Genomic DNA, 15,612 nt, shown 5'->3' on the forward strand with positions numbered 1-15,612 from the left:
TCTCTGTCACGTGGATTTTTAAATAATAAATTGTCCTGCTAAGGAAGCACTCCACCAGGCACACAGTAAACGCTCAATGAGTAGTTCCTGTCATCTTGGATACAATGGGTATGAATTTTCTCCTCCTCCTTTGGACAGTCAAAGAGTAAGAAAAGGAGTAGGACAGCACATGGTGGAAGGGTTTTTATTACTCAGGCCAAACACAAGCAGATGCTGGTAGATTAAGCCTGCAGGATCTATTCAAAAGTGAAAGGTCCTCTATTTTCTCCATTACCCTAAGGGCCAAGCACAGTCATAGGAAACGTCTACTGTGGTACTCGGGGCAACAGCCCTTAGTACTTAGTCTGGTGCCCTACACCCATCTCCTTGAATCATCCTCTCTCTTCTGGGGCGTAACATGGGAGCAGCTGGAGCTTCACTCAGTCCTCATCAGCCTTTGGGGCCTCTCTGCCATTTGGACAGCGTAGAACCTCCAGGAACCTAGAGCTTGGGGAGTAGGTTGGGACAAGTCTTTTAATTCTTCCCGGGAACAGAAACAGGACCACTACTTAGGCTCACTTGGCTGCTTGGAGGAGTAGGTCAAGGAAAAGAGGTTTCTAGAAATTCTTCTCATGCTTTCATACTGTAAGAAACAACACAAATTATCTCAGTGGTGCTGGCTGTGACATTATCATTTTCTGGAAATATGCCCTTAACATCCAGACTGTGGACACTGCATACGAATCAGGACTCATGGATCTCTGTCTGCTGTTAGCAAAGCTAACAAGCCCGGGTCCGCCCAGAGCAATCAGCAGTACACCTGAGGCTCAGGCCACAGAGACAAGGAGGATTTCTGTTGGGAAGGATGGGAACCTTCTCACCATACTAGGGCTCCAGGAAGCTTCAGCCTCCTAGGTTTTGTGGCCTGGATACATTGGCTTCCAGCCTGGGACAGTGATCAGCTCCTAGGAGGGCCATTGCTGAATCATCTCTAGGAAGCTGTGTGAATGTGAAAAAGCCACAGTCTCTCTCTGTTGCAGCTTCTTCAAAATGTGACCAACAGCACCCCTATCTGTTACCCGGAATCGTGCAGAGCAAAAGAAAAAGAATGTGTGGCAGCAAGCTGGTAAGTTTGCATCTTGAAAAGTTAGATCTGACCTTATGAAAGCTGCCAACTCCCTGCAGAGAAGATAAAGGAACGTTTATTCTGCCTTATAGGGAACAAAGATCTTGGCTATCCTGTTAAAACTCTAGCATAGCCTTGTACTGTTATCTAAGAATTTGTTACACATTTCGTAAAACCCACTAGCTAGAACGACTCAGATTAGATAGATAATTGTGATTTCAAATTATGACATTTATTCCAAATATTTTCCAAACAACATCCACTATCATACAACTAGAAGTTCAAAGTAAACAGATCTTTTGAAGTTTACTTAGGCTGTGCTTCCCATAGTTAAGTACAAAAAAGCAGTTTGATAAGAAAGCAGTATTAGACCAGGGCTTATAATGCAATTATAATTCTATCAACTGTGAATCTGGGATTTAAAATAATGAGAAGGTTGACCATCTCCTTATTGTCTCTATTCTTACTCAGGATGCTACACCATCTATTTTTTAAATTCCAGAGCTTGAGATTAGAACAATGTCTTCAACTGATTTTCCTTTAGATTTTCATTCTGAGGACTCATATTTTAAAATTTAGCAGTAATACTATATTAATGAATTCAGTCATTCCATGTTTGGGAAAAATTAGTTGAAAAGATATTGGAACAATTATTCTATATATTTAAAAATGTTTTCCAGATACAGGTAAAACACAATAATAAAACAAAAAGTATAGAACTTGAGGGGATCGGGGGGAGCTGAGAACATGGCGGACAGACAACAGCAACTACTGAACGCTCTCTAAAGGCTCGGCTCAGAGGCCAGGAATGATGCGGACTAAGGAGATACGAACCAGTAGAGATATGCTCTGCTGACTCAGGAACGAACTGGGCTGAGAGAATCCAACTTGGAATACAGTCCTGGCGCTAAAATAGGAACAGAAAAATCTCGGTGTGAAGGCTCGACTCCGCGCCATTGGAAACCGCGGCTTGGATTTCCCGCCGCGCGGCGGCCGGCTACCTCCACAGTGGCTCAGCAAGGAGAGACGCGACCCCCGAGCTCTGGGAACGGGCGTCTGGGAACGGTCTCGGAAACGCGACGGGCAGGAAGGAAGGCTGACTGGTGGCGAGGTGAGCGAGGAACTGACTCCCTACCGCAGTCTGACTCCAGCGGAGGATTTTCTGGGCGCGGGCAGTCCTGTAAGAGCAGGGCGCGGTGGCAACTGCAGCCGCGCATTTCCCTCTCGGACGGGATTGGTGAAAGGTGCCTGGCCGGAGGGACGCTGCTCGCGGACTCCCTAGGCTGGCCTAGCCCAGATCCCAGAGCCTGACAGTGGCCCGGAGGAGCGACCGACTTCCGCGTAGGCTGCCTCCTCCACAACTCCCTGGGGCGCAGCGGTGAGCTGGAACAACTAGCCAGCGCAATTCGATCAAGCTGTAGCTGACAGGCAGGGAAGCCGGGCCTCCTGTGTAAGATTACATTTTATAAGGAACAGAAAATATGGGGAAGGGAAGCAACAAAAAAGGCTCCTCGACCCCCAATCCTGAGAATCAGGCAATAGTGGACACTGTACCAATATACATTAAGCGCCATTTAGAGAGCCTCATAGACCAATTCAGGAATGAAGTTATCAATGACCTGAAGCTAGAAGTATGCAGAATAGTTAGAGAAATGCTAAGCACCACCCAGGAAAAAACAGATGGTGGAGTGGAAGAACAGAAAAAGAGGGGAGAATTGCTTGATGGAGAAAACAGAGAAAGCATTGAGTATGTGAAGCAGGTGCAAAGGGACTATCAAGAAATCAAGAAGTATACCCAAGACTGGCATAACAGCTTGAAAGAAACTAAGGACAGACTATCTGAATTGGAGGGCAGACTTGAAACATGGGAGAATGAAATGAAAAACTTCTTAAAAATAACAAAGAAACACACAGCAATAATACAAAGACAAGAAGATGATAAGAGGAGCCATAACTTAAGGATTAAGAACATAAAAGAAGAAGTAGGGACACAAACAAGTGAACTACAAAAGCTACTCACAGAAATAATCCAGGAGAATTTTCCTAATTTAGCAAAAGGTAAAGATACTCAAATGTATGAGGCATACAGGACCCCAGCTACCTACAACCCTAACAGAGCAACACCCAGGCATATAATAATAAAAATTCCAGAAATTCAATACAAGAACAGAATATTAAAAGCTGTAAGAGACAAGAAACAGATCACTTACAAGGGAAGACCCATCAAAATTACAGCAGATTTCTCTTCACAAACCATCAAATCACGAAGAGCATGGGGAGAAATAATTCAAGCTTTGAAAGATAATAATCTACAGCCAAGATTGAGATATCCTGCACAACTGTCCCTGGAAATTGATGGAAAAACGAGGTGCTTCCAAGATAAAGAGGAACTGGGGGAATTTGCAACCACCAATCCAACCCTACAGAAAGTATTGCAGGATATTCTAAAAAAAGAAAAATACAAAGAACCCAGAAATAGGGGCAGGGAGGCCACAACGAATAGAGCAGAGACCAAAACGAAGAAGACAAACTGACAGCTACTGACAGAAAAAGAGCTCAACAGAAATGAGACAGAGGAGATTGGATGATAGGAACAGCTTTTTTTGGAGAAAATGACATCTTAATAGGTAATGCTGATTTAGTACCATCTTGTTTTGAAGTCTCATCTAGCTTTTGTTCTTCTGTCTCCAATGGTCTAAACAGGTTGTATCTTATTGGATTTTACTATGTACGATAGTATAAGAAAAAACCTTTTAAAGACAAGGAGATTATACAGAGACCATTGTTCATTTTCTGTTAGTCGATTCTAAATACTCTATAATGCTGTTATTCTCTTAAATGGATTTACATTGTTTTGATATACTTAATGCTACAGTATATGAAGTTGTACTCAAGGACTTCAGGGAGGGAGTCAATATGGTAACTATTTTTGGGTCAGGATTAGCTGGTGGTGAAACACTATTCTGCTTAAATGGTTATGTTTTGATCTGCCCTGTTTCGCTGTTATGCCCTCTTTTTTTCTCAATCTCCACTCCATTATTTACTTTTTTATTTTTACCCATTTAATTACAGGGAAAAATATAGCAGGATATAATATAGTAACCCACTTTGACTTTCTATTATCTCGATTTGAAGCCCTGTATTACTCTCACCATCTTGTTTTTGACTGAGGTTCCTATATTCTGTTTTGCTGGATAGTATCAGGTTCGAAAGTTTAGGCATCAGCTGTGAAGATAATGAGATTCATTATAACGCCCATTCTCGTTGACTTTTATCTACTTTTGAAGACCTACAATGTCTCCAATGTTTTGGTTTTGTCGGTTTTATTCTTTACGGTTTTGTTCAATTGTATTACAACTAATGATATAGGCAATTCTATTAGAAATAGCGGGAGGCATTAGGGTAACCATTGTTGATCACCTTGTATTATGTTTTTATATTATCTATTATGTCCACCCTTTTGACTTGACCGATTCTGTCCTGTTATGTCACATTTGGTTTTACTCTCTTCCAAAAAAGCAACAAGAACCGTGGGAGCAATGAAACCCAAAATGTGTAATAGTCACTGTACAAAAGAGAGGAAAAGAAAGTGCTCTAAACTATATAACTGCATGTATATTTAAAAGTATAAGATAGAAAATGATATCACAGAGTTTTATTGGATCATTGAACAGAACTGTTTGCAGTATCATTGTTGGAATGTCCACTCTACAAGCTTTAATTTTGTGACTTGAACAATTATTTCTAAGATGGCAATATGTAATCCATTAACTAGTGATTTCCTACTGCGCATTTTTTTATTCTGTAAATCTGTATAACTTGTACCCCTTCACTGTTTTTTTTTTCTTTCTTTTCTTTTCTCCTTAAATAAAAATTAAAAAAAAAAAAAAAAAAAAAAGAACTTGAGGGGATCTAAGCATACGGGTCCATTTTATAATTCTACAGATGAAGAAACTGGGCCCATAGGTCTGGGGTGAACTAGCCCACCCAAAACTGATGTTTCTTAGTCTTAACCAAACTTGCTGCAAAAAAAATATATATATATATATATTGATAGTAGAGAATTAGGGGCTGGGGATTTAGCTCAGTGGCATAAGCACCTGCCTTGCAAGCAGGCAGTTGTCAGTTCGATCCCTGGTACCGATAAAAAGGAAAAGACAAAAAAAAAAAAAAGATAGTAGAGAATTATTTTAGGAAGACAGTTATTATACATTAATGTATTTCTGTAAAGTGTCCCCTCCTCTTCCTATAGGTAGGTTAATTGTAACAGGATCGTTTTAATAAAATTAGGACAGTAATACACAGTAAACTTATAACAGCAAGCTTAAAGATCTGCTTCTTGCTTCTATAGACCAAAATGAAAGGAATCTAATTAAAGTGGGTCATCCGAAAATATCCAGAAATAGGCAGCACTGACTCAAGACTCAATATTAGAATCACCAAGAGCAATGACTGGTTTTCAGGTAATAACACCCTTAATTTTGTATCACATATTTATGTAATTAGCTGAAGGCAAGTTTTAATATATTGTAAAAGTAGACATTCTAAAATAAAATGCCCCCCCAATTTAAAACTAAGGGTGTTGGTGAGACCCAAAAATGCACAGTGCACCCTGGGTAAGTGGAAGGGGAGGAGTAGTCTTTAAAAAATGGCAGAAGATATTATTAATAGTAATTCAGGAATTGAAACCCATATTACTTCGGGGGGCAGAGCTAAGATGGCAGATAGGTAACAGCCAGCTACAGTGGCTCCCTGAGATAGTCAACTTAGAACTCAATGTAATACAACAAGGGGGTCCCCGAACAGAGGTAGAGGAATTCTCTCATCCCAAGAAGAAACTAAGGTGAGAAAAACCAATCAAACATACACTGCTGGTCGCCGTGCCACTGTGCAACCCTGAGCGCCTCTGGCCTGCCGGCGAGACAGGCCATCCCCACGCTGCCATGCTCCAGCTGCCACCTCTGACTCTGTCCCCAGGGGCCCACTGGAGGCTGGGGGAGAGGAAAGACTCGGGGCCCACCAGCTGCCCCCGCCCCTGCCACCACTGCCACCAACGCCACTGCCGCTGCTTCCACCACCTCCTCAGATCTGGGCGCATCCTGGGCACAAGAGGGTGCATTGTGGCATCGTGGGCATGGGACCCGACCTGCTGGGATGCATCACCATGTTTGCACTTACCGCTTGCTTGAGGACCTGAGCCTGGGGCGCTGGCACTGAGCAGGCCCCCGCCACTGGAGCACCTTGAGGTCCCCGGGCAGGTGAGTATGTCTTTGCTGGCCACCAGGTCCCTGTGACCTGAGGCCCACAGAGCCGCCACCATGAACAGAACCTAGAGAATCTGCTTCTGAAAATGTCTCTTCAGACAATAATAAAAAATACAGAGCCAGAACTTTCCAGTTTCCTGCTGTGATCAACCAGCTTTGGGGAATTTGGCCTCCCTGCCTGTGCCCTGAACTCTGGACTCAGATGCCTGGGGTGAGTGTGCCTGCACCATCCCAAGCCACTGGGAGGGAGTTTAAGATACCTCAGATAACAGCAAATTGGGGAGGGCAGCAAAACCCCAATCAGCATGCTTTGGAAAGTCCCTAAGCAATATGGAGAGGGCCAGAGACCTCCACAACACACCTGTCTGAAAGAAATCAGAAACATGACAAGAGATAGAAATTTTAAAAACCCTCAAGCTGCTGATCCTGGAAAAATAAGCCCAGGGGAGATAAATACAGAAGAGAAACAGTGCAGTAATCATGCAATATTAGATACAGCATCAGTGGACATAAAGAAATACCATCATGACCTCATAGACAAATTTAAAACTGTACTTCTGATCCAAATGAGACAAGATATAAAAAGATTAATTAAAGAAATGATAAGCTCCTCCCAAGAGAACACAGATGGATGAACAGAGGAACTCAGAAAAGGAAGGGAAGAACAGAGGAATTCAGAAAAGGAAGAGAAACCTTTGATGAAGAATATAAACAAAATCTAGAATACATGAAAGAGTGCCAAAGAGATTACCAGGAAACTAAAAACTCCATTGAAAGCTGGAAAGATGCCTTGACAGAAACTAAAGTTAGCCTTTTGAAACTTGAAGAGAGATTTATGGTGGGTGATCATGAAAGAAAAGATCTCTTAAAAGTAACAAGGAACCAGGAAGAAACAATGCAAAGGCTAGAAGACGACAAGAGGATTTATACTTAAGAATAAAAAATGTGAATGAAGAAGCAGGAGTAACTACAAATGAACTACAAAGAATATTCACAGATATAATTAAGGAAAACTTCCCTAGCATAGGAAAAGGAAATGATAACCAGATAAAAAAGGTATACAGAAATCCAGCCATCTACACCCAAAACAGATCTACACTCAGACACATAATAATCAAGATTCCAGAAATCCACAAGAACAGATTATTAAAAGCAGCCAGAGAAAAGAAGCAGATTGCCTACAAGAGAAAAATTATCAAATTAAAAACAGACTTATCAACACAAACTCTCAAATCAAGAAGAGCCTGGGGGGAAAATAGTCAAGCCCTGAAAGAAAATAACCTCCAACCAAGACTGATGTACTCAGAGAAACTCTCTCTCAAGAATTTCTAAGACAAGGAGGAACTGTGGGAGTTCATGGCCACCAACCCTACCCTACAAAAAATACTGAAGGACATTCTAGAGAGAGAGAGAGGAAAAAATACCAGGATTCCAGCAACAGTGACAGAGAGGCCTCAATGAATGGGGCAGACAGTGGAATGAAAGAGAAAAGTGCACAAATAATGACAGAAGAATAAAATAGCAGAAATGAGGCAGAGACGATAAGCTATAATCTTTAATATAGATAGTCCCTGATACACTAACAAAAAAAAGAAACATAGTCAGAGTAGAGTAGGAGGCAGGACTCACCAAGATGCTCTAAATAGGAAATACACTCAACCTGAAAGCGGGTTAATAAACTGAGAGTCAAAGATGAGACAATAATGCTACATGTGACAGGAAACCAAAGAGAAATAGGGACAACTCATCCAGCAGCCGCAGATATATTGGAAAGCTATGTCACTTTTGGACAGTGTAGAACTACACAGCTGGAAAGAAGGACAACCTTGTGACTTTAGTAAGTAAAGAAGTACAGCTCAAGATCAAGCTCAAGGGTAAAAAGATTTAGCAACACTCAGATAGATAAAGGTTGGCCCCCTAATCTAAAAACTAAAAGAGCTAGTGGGACCCAAAATATACAAAGCACCCTGAGAAAGGGAAAGGGGAAGAATTGTCTAAAAAAGGAAGGCAGAGGACATTTTTCATAGTGTATCAGGATTTAAAAGTCACAGTAGTTTTATCACTCTGTTTAGTTTGATTATATTTTATTCCAGTCTGTCAACTCATATTAGATTTGAGGGCACAGACAGCTAACCCCAAAATAGCAGGTTATAACAGTAACTATCTTTAATTTCCTATTAACTTACACTGAAACCCTGTATTACTTACATTGTCTTACTATGATTGATCTTATTTGAAGCTGTTTTGTTAGACCGCTGTTTAGCCTTGACTGATTTCATTTGAATTTAGTACCCTTGATACTATCAAGTCTAGGAGTGGAGACAACTACTCTGAAGATGACAAGATATAAAAGATATCCATTCTAGTTTTGATTATTAACTGCTTTCAAGTCCTACAATATTTTCAAAGTTGTGTTTTTATTAAAATAACGATGTAATGTTATGTTCAATTATATTATGCCTGATGATGTGGACAATTCTATTGAAAATAACAAGAGAAAGCATGTAACTACTGTAGATCACCTAATATTGTGGTCTTATGTCTTTTTCATTTCATGTTTTTTCTAGGAATTTATTTTGTTGTCTTGTTTGATCTGCTTTTCCCTATAATGCAGAAAGGATAGATATACTTGTAGAGATTCACACAAAGGAAGAATTTCTAAACTATTTACAGGAACAGATTATATAATACACGATGTAATGAACAGATACTCTGAAGAAGAGACACTAAGAAACTCAGTGCTAATTCTATAGTGTTATGATATGAAATCTAGCAATACTATCATTCACTGTTCAGAGTGATATTAGTCTAGTCTCTTATGTTCAATTTCAGCATACATAAAGATACATAAAGATAAAGACAGCTACTATGAAGAGACTGAGAAACATTATGGTAGACATTACTGACTTGCCCAAAATCAGGTCTTGAAGACCTAAAAAACCTTCATCATCCTGTAATGATCTGATTAGTTCTTTAATGTTCAGTATATATTCAATGTGTGTGAAGATGGGGACAACTATTTGAAAGAAAAGTAGAGAAAATAAGATAGACAGTGAAGATCAGAACAGAAAATATGCATAAAATAAAAATCAAACTCCATTAAGGGAATAAAAAAATCATTGCAAAAGATATATCTGATATAAACAAATTTTATCTAAAGTATACAGAGAACTCTAAAGGTCAATACCAAAACAAACAACCTTATTTAAAAGAAGGCAAAAGGAAGATCCCCGGCAAGGGCCAGGAGGAGAACCAGTGGCTCCCATGAGCCTACCAGCATGTGGACTGAGAATCAAACACCCTCCCCCTTCATAGCTGCTGGGGATAGACAGCCCAGCATTTCGTGGGAGGATGACCATATGCAATATAGCAAATATGGGGAATTTCCTTCTACCTTCTGTTTGAAGGCAAAGGTTATCTTCACTGATTTGTTTTGTTATGTTTCTTTTGCTCTATTCAATACTCTCTTTCCATTGGTTTTAATGTTCTGTTTTTGGTTTGATTTCTCCATACCTAATTGACTGGACAACTCCATACCTAATTGACTGAAGATGACGAGATATACCCTAGTACCTATTACTACCATCCCAACATCCTGCTGTGAAGTTCTGTACCAATTTCACTGCATTGTCTCAATTGGCTTTGTTCTGTCTTGTACTGTTGCATTTATACTACTTTCAAAATAAAATTTAAAAAATTAAAATTAAAATTAAAAAAAAGTGGGCCAAAGGTCTAGAAGGACCTCTCATCAGGGGCTGAAGGTGAAACTCAAAGGTAGAGCTCTTGCCTAATGTGTGTGAGGTCCCACGTTCAATCTCCAACACCTCCTCTCTCAAATCTCAGCTCATTTTTAAAAACTACAAAAAGATACTCAATGTCCTTAGGAAACTGAAAATTAAAATGGCAATGGGAAATCACTGCACATTGTTTGAATGGCTAAAATGCAAAACACTGACTACATATGCTGATGTGGTGAAGATGTGGAGTACAGGGAACTTTCCTCTCCTCACTCTGTAAATGCAAAATAATACTATTCATCTGACTGCTTCTTAAAAACCAAACCTACTATTGAGCATATGATCTGCATTCTCACTCCTTGAAATTTACACCAATGACTTGAATGCTTATCTTCATAAAAGCCTGTGTGCGGATGCATGTAGCAGCTTCATTCATAATTGCTAAAATGTGAACACAGGCAAGAGGTCTTTCAATAGATGACTGTATCAATAAATGGTGGTACATCCAGAAAATACAATATTAATTAGTGCTAAAAAGAAATGAGTTAGCAAGGTACTCATGAAAAACATTTAAGATAATCAGAATCACTTATACTACTTTGACTTCACAGTGGCTTTCCTTCAAATCACTGACACACAGTTGGAATAGGTAATTGAATAGGTAAAAACTAGTAGACATTTAAAGTATACTGATGTCATTTTGATGTCATCTTGCTTTTTACTCGCCAATAATGCAGACTTTATTTAATTTTTATTTTAAAATATGGAACATTACATGAATCTCCTTGCACAGGGCTATGCCAATCCTCTCTCTAGCATTTCAATTTTAAAACATGTGCTACTGAAGAAAGCGCTAGTGCATCTTTAACAGCATCTTATCCGAAGGAAGCACCAAGACATGGACTCCTCAGATTAAAGAGAAGAGGTTTGAAACAGAAACTGTCATTACATCCATTACCAGACTCTATCAAATATCTTAATACCTGCTAAAGTATCTATTTATAATGCTGATTTCACTCTCAGAAATAAAGATTTCTAGAGCTTTTGAGTTATTCATTATTATTGGGAGTCTTTTTTATAGTATCCTTGAAGGATTAATATCACAACCAAGATGATTTGGGATACTGATAGGCTTATACTTGTAAAGTGAGAGGAGAGTTATGATGAGACCAAGCAAATTATCAGGCAGACCCATTTTAGAGAAAATATTACAAGAAAATTGAATGCATGAAATTGAATATCACAAAGCTAATCAGGCATCCCTACATAAGTCTCCAGTAGAATGATCACTAACATAGATACTTTTTTAAAAAACACAAATTTATCTCCCTCTTGCCATACAATTGATCCTCCAAAACTGAAAGTGAGAACTCAGAATCCATATTTCTAAAACATGCTTCCAGTTACTCTTGTGGATTAACCATCCGGTTTGGAAACCACCAAACAACTTACATTCATGAGGGATTAACGAAGATGGTCTCTACCATCCTTCATGTTACTTAGGGATAAAGCTCCTCTTTCAGAATGAAATACAGCAAAGTACAAAATGGCATCTAAGCTACCTAAATTTCTCTCTTAAAGAAATTTAAGATGCAGGTAAATACTAACACTCACATATGACTGAAATCCTTTGGTCCTAAGGGCCACATCAATTTGAGATTTAAAATAATAACAAAAGCAAAAACCAATTCGAGAAGACTTGGACTCAGAAGGCAGTGGAATCAGGTGTTTTTCTGCCTGTCTTTCCTCTGCTGCTTCTCATTGTCAGCTCCTTTCTGTCCCTGAAGATGCTGAGACTATCAGAACAGAGCTGGACTTCCACAAAGGAATCTGCTACACCATGTAAGTGTACAACAACCAATCAGGATACAGAAAAGCAACCTTGCAAGTTATCATTTATTGGTTACTATTAGGAATGAGATCATCAAACATTTATCACTAAAAATACTTGGTTATAAGTTCTAATTTTCAATAATGTCATGGATAAATTTAGAGCCCATATGGTTCTTATTCCTGTATGTCTGATCTGTTTTTTCTTTTCCCAAAAATCTTCTTGATATTGCATTATACCTTGGGATCTGAAATTTCAGAATGATATTCCAGAATGTAGGACTTTTTTACTTAGGACAGTGATCATTTACTCAGGTACTTCATTATATTTAGTTTAAATTTTTAATTTAAAATATATACCATTTCGACTTTGGGGGAACATGGTGGATAAATAATAGCAGCTACGGAGGCTCTCTGAGATAGCCAGCTTAGATTCCAAGAATGGTGCAGTGTGGGGATTCCTAAGCAGGGGGACATATACCCTGCCGACCCAGGAACAAAATAAGCTGAGAGAAACCAACTGCAAATGCAAACCCGGTGTTAATATTGGAACAGCTAAAGTCTCAGTGTTGAAGCTGGAACCCGTGCCTCTGGAAACCACGGCTTCAATTTGCTACTGCCACTGCTGCATCTGAATCGGCCCAGCAGTGGTAGACACTTGAAAGTTCTGAGAGCAGGAATCAGTGAACCAAATTGCTAGCAGAGCTGGCAGGGAGCCCTGCATTGACCTGCAGTGAGTGAGAGGAACGGGGACCCTTCCATAGACTAAGAGGCTCCAAAAGAAGACATTCTGGGACTGGGCAGACTAGCTGGAACAGGACACTGGCAGTGACTTCAGTCACATATTCTCCTCTCAAGTGGGATTGGTGAGGAGCATTTGACCTGGGTGACACCTTAGACTAAGATCCAGTACGCTAGGCCAAACAAGGTCCCTGCACCTGGCATTGCAACCTAATGCAGTGAAGCCATCAGCAGGTTGACTGACCTGGAGAGGAGGGCCCAGCATAGGCTGCCCAGGTCTGTGTCTCCCTAGTACACTGCAGTGGGTGGGAACACCTAGCTGGTACAATTCAAACAAACTGTAACTAACAAAGAAAGAAACCGGGCCTTCTATATATGCTTGTATGGAAGGAACAAAAAGTATGGGAAGAGGGAGCAACAAGAAAGGGTCCTCAATCCCCAATCTTGAGAGCACTGATCCAGGAAAGGTAAATGCAAAGGAGAATGAGGACAGAAACATGCAATATCAGGCACGGCACCAATAGACATAAAGCAATATATCTGGGATCTCATAGACAAGTTCAAAAGTGAAGTATTTAACCAAGTAAAGCAAGATATAAGTAGAATAGTTAAAGAATGCTAAGCATCTCCCAAGAAAAAAACAGATGGTGGAATGGAAGAACAAAAAAAAGGGGAGAATTGTTTGATGGAGAAAATAGAGAAAATGTAGAATACATGAAGCAGGTTCAAAGAGATTACCAGGAAACTAAAAACTCGATTGAAAGCTGGCATAATAGCTTGAAAGAAACTAAGGATAGATTATTTGAACTAGAGGACAGATTTGTAATGTGGGATCATGAAAGGAAAAACTTCTTAAAAATAACAAGGAAACAAGCAGTAACAATACAAAGGCTAGAAGATGATAAGAGAATCTATAACTGAAGAATTAAAAATGTAAAGGAAGAAGCAGGGATACAAACAAATGAACTGCAAAGTCTATTCACAGAAAAAAATCAAGGAGAATTTCCCTAATATGGGAAAAGGTAAAGATACTCAGATCTATGAGGCATACAAGACCCCAGACACCTACAACACAAACAGAACTACACCCGGGCATATAATAATCAAATTTCCAGAAATCCAATATAAGAACAGAATATTAAAAGCTGTCAGAGACAAGAAACAGATCACTTACAAGGGAACATCCATCAGAATTACAGCAGACTTCTCAGCACAAACCATCAAATCACGAAGAGTGTGGGGTGAAATAATTCAATCTTTGAAAAATAATAACCTCCAGCCAAGACTGATATATCCTGCACAACTGTCCTTAGGAATTAATGGAGAAACAAGGTGCTTCCAGGATAAAGGGGAACTAGGGGAATTTCCAACCACCAATTCAACTCTACAGAGAATACTGCAGGACATTCTAAAAGGAATACCAAGATTCGAGAAACAGTGGCAGAGAGGCCACAATAAATGGAGCAGAAAGCAAACTGAAGAAGACAAACTGACAACTAATGACAGAAAAAGAGCTCAACAGAAATGAGGCACAGAAGGTTGGATGGTATGAACAGCTACTTTGGAGAAAACAGGACATCGTAATAGCTAGTGCTGATTTAATATCATCTTGTTTTTTAGTCCCACCAAGCTTTTGTTCTTCTGTCTGCATCGGTCTTAACATGTTGTATCTTATTAGATTTTATTATATGTGGTAATATAAACAAAAACTTTTATAGACAAGGAGATAATACAGAAACCATTGTTCATTTTCTGTTAGTTGGTTCTAACTACCCTGTAGTACTGTCATTCTCTTGGATGGTTTTACATTGTCTTGATATGTTTGATGCTACAGTATATGAAGTTATACTCCAAGATTTCAAGGAAAGAGATACTATGGTAACTACTTTTATGTCAGATATCTTGTGGTGAAACACTATTCTCCTTAAATGGTTATGTTCTGACCTGTGCTGTTTTGTTGTTATGTCCTCTTTTATCTCAATCTCCTTTTTTATTATTTATTTTTTATTCTTATCGTTTTAATTCAGGGAAAAATAAATTTAAAAAATAGCAAGATATATTATAGTAACCCATTTTGACTTCCTATTAACTTGATTTGAAACCCTGTATTGCTCTCACCATCTTGTTTTGACTGATTTTACTCTGTTCTGTTTTGCTTGATAGTACCAAATTTGAGAGTACAGGCAACAACTGTGAAGACTAATAAGATTCACTATGATGCCCATTTTGGTTTGACTATTATCTTCTTTTCAAGTCCTGTAATGTCTCCAATGTTTTGGTTTTATTGATTTTGTTCTTTACTGTTTTGTTCAATTTTATTATAACTGATGATATAAGCAATTCTTTTTAAGATAGCAAGAGGCATTATGGTAACCATTGTTGATCACCTTGTATTCTGTTTTTACATTATGTACTATGTCCATCCTTTTGATCTGACTGACTCTGTTTTGTTATGTCACATTTGGTTTTATTCTCTTCAAAAAAAGTAATAAGAACTGTGGGAGTAATAAAACCCAAAATGTGTAATTGTCATTGTAAAAAAGAGAGGAAAAGAAAGTGCTCTAAAGGATATAACTGCATGTAAATTTAAGTGTAGAAGATAGATAACCATATTACTGAATTTTTGTTGGAATATTGAACAGAACTGTTTGCAGTCTCAATGTTTGAATGTCCACTTTATATGCTTTAATTTTGTAACTTTAACAACTATTTTTTTTTATTTAAAGAAAAGGAAACAAAAGAATGCATGGAGATTAAAAAAAGGGTAGAAACTTACAGAAAAACAAACAGTAAGAAATTGCTGGTTGATAAGTTACACATTGTCATCTTAGAAATAGCTGTTCATGTTATAGAATTAAAGTATTTAGAATGACATTCATAAAGTGACACTACAAACCGTTCTGCTCTATGATGGAACAAAAGCTCAGTAATATGT

The 15,612-nt window shown here is 38.8% G+C and overlaps 1 pseudogene; it reads right to left on the reverse strand.

The window, feature by feature from the left end:
- Window positions 1-10,863: 10,863 nt before the first annotated feature.
- Window positions 10,864-10,960, reverse strand: LOC134477965 (U6 spliceosomal RNA; annotated as a pseudogene).
- Window positions 10,961-15,612: the final 4,652 nt, after the last annotated feature.

This window comes from Cavia porcellus, unplaced genomic scaffold (genome assembly GCF_034190915.1).
Source record: "Cavia porcellus strain 051 isolate PalLab524CR breed Dunkin Hartley unplaced genomic scaffold, mCavPor4.1 scaffold_10, whole genome shotgun sequence".
Taxonomy (NCBI): Eukaryota; Metazoa; Chordata; class Mammalia; order Rodentia; family Caviidae; genus Cavia; species Cavia porcellus.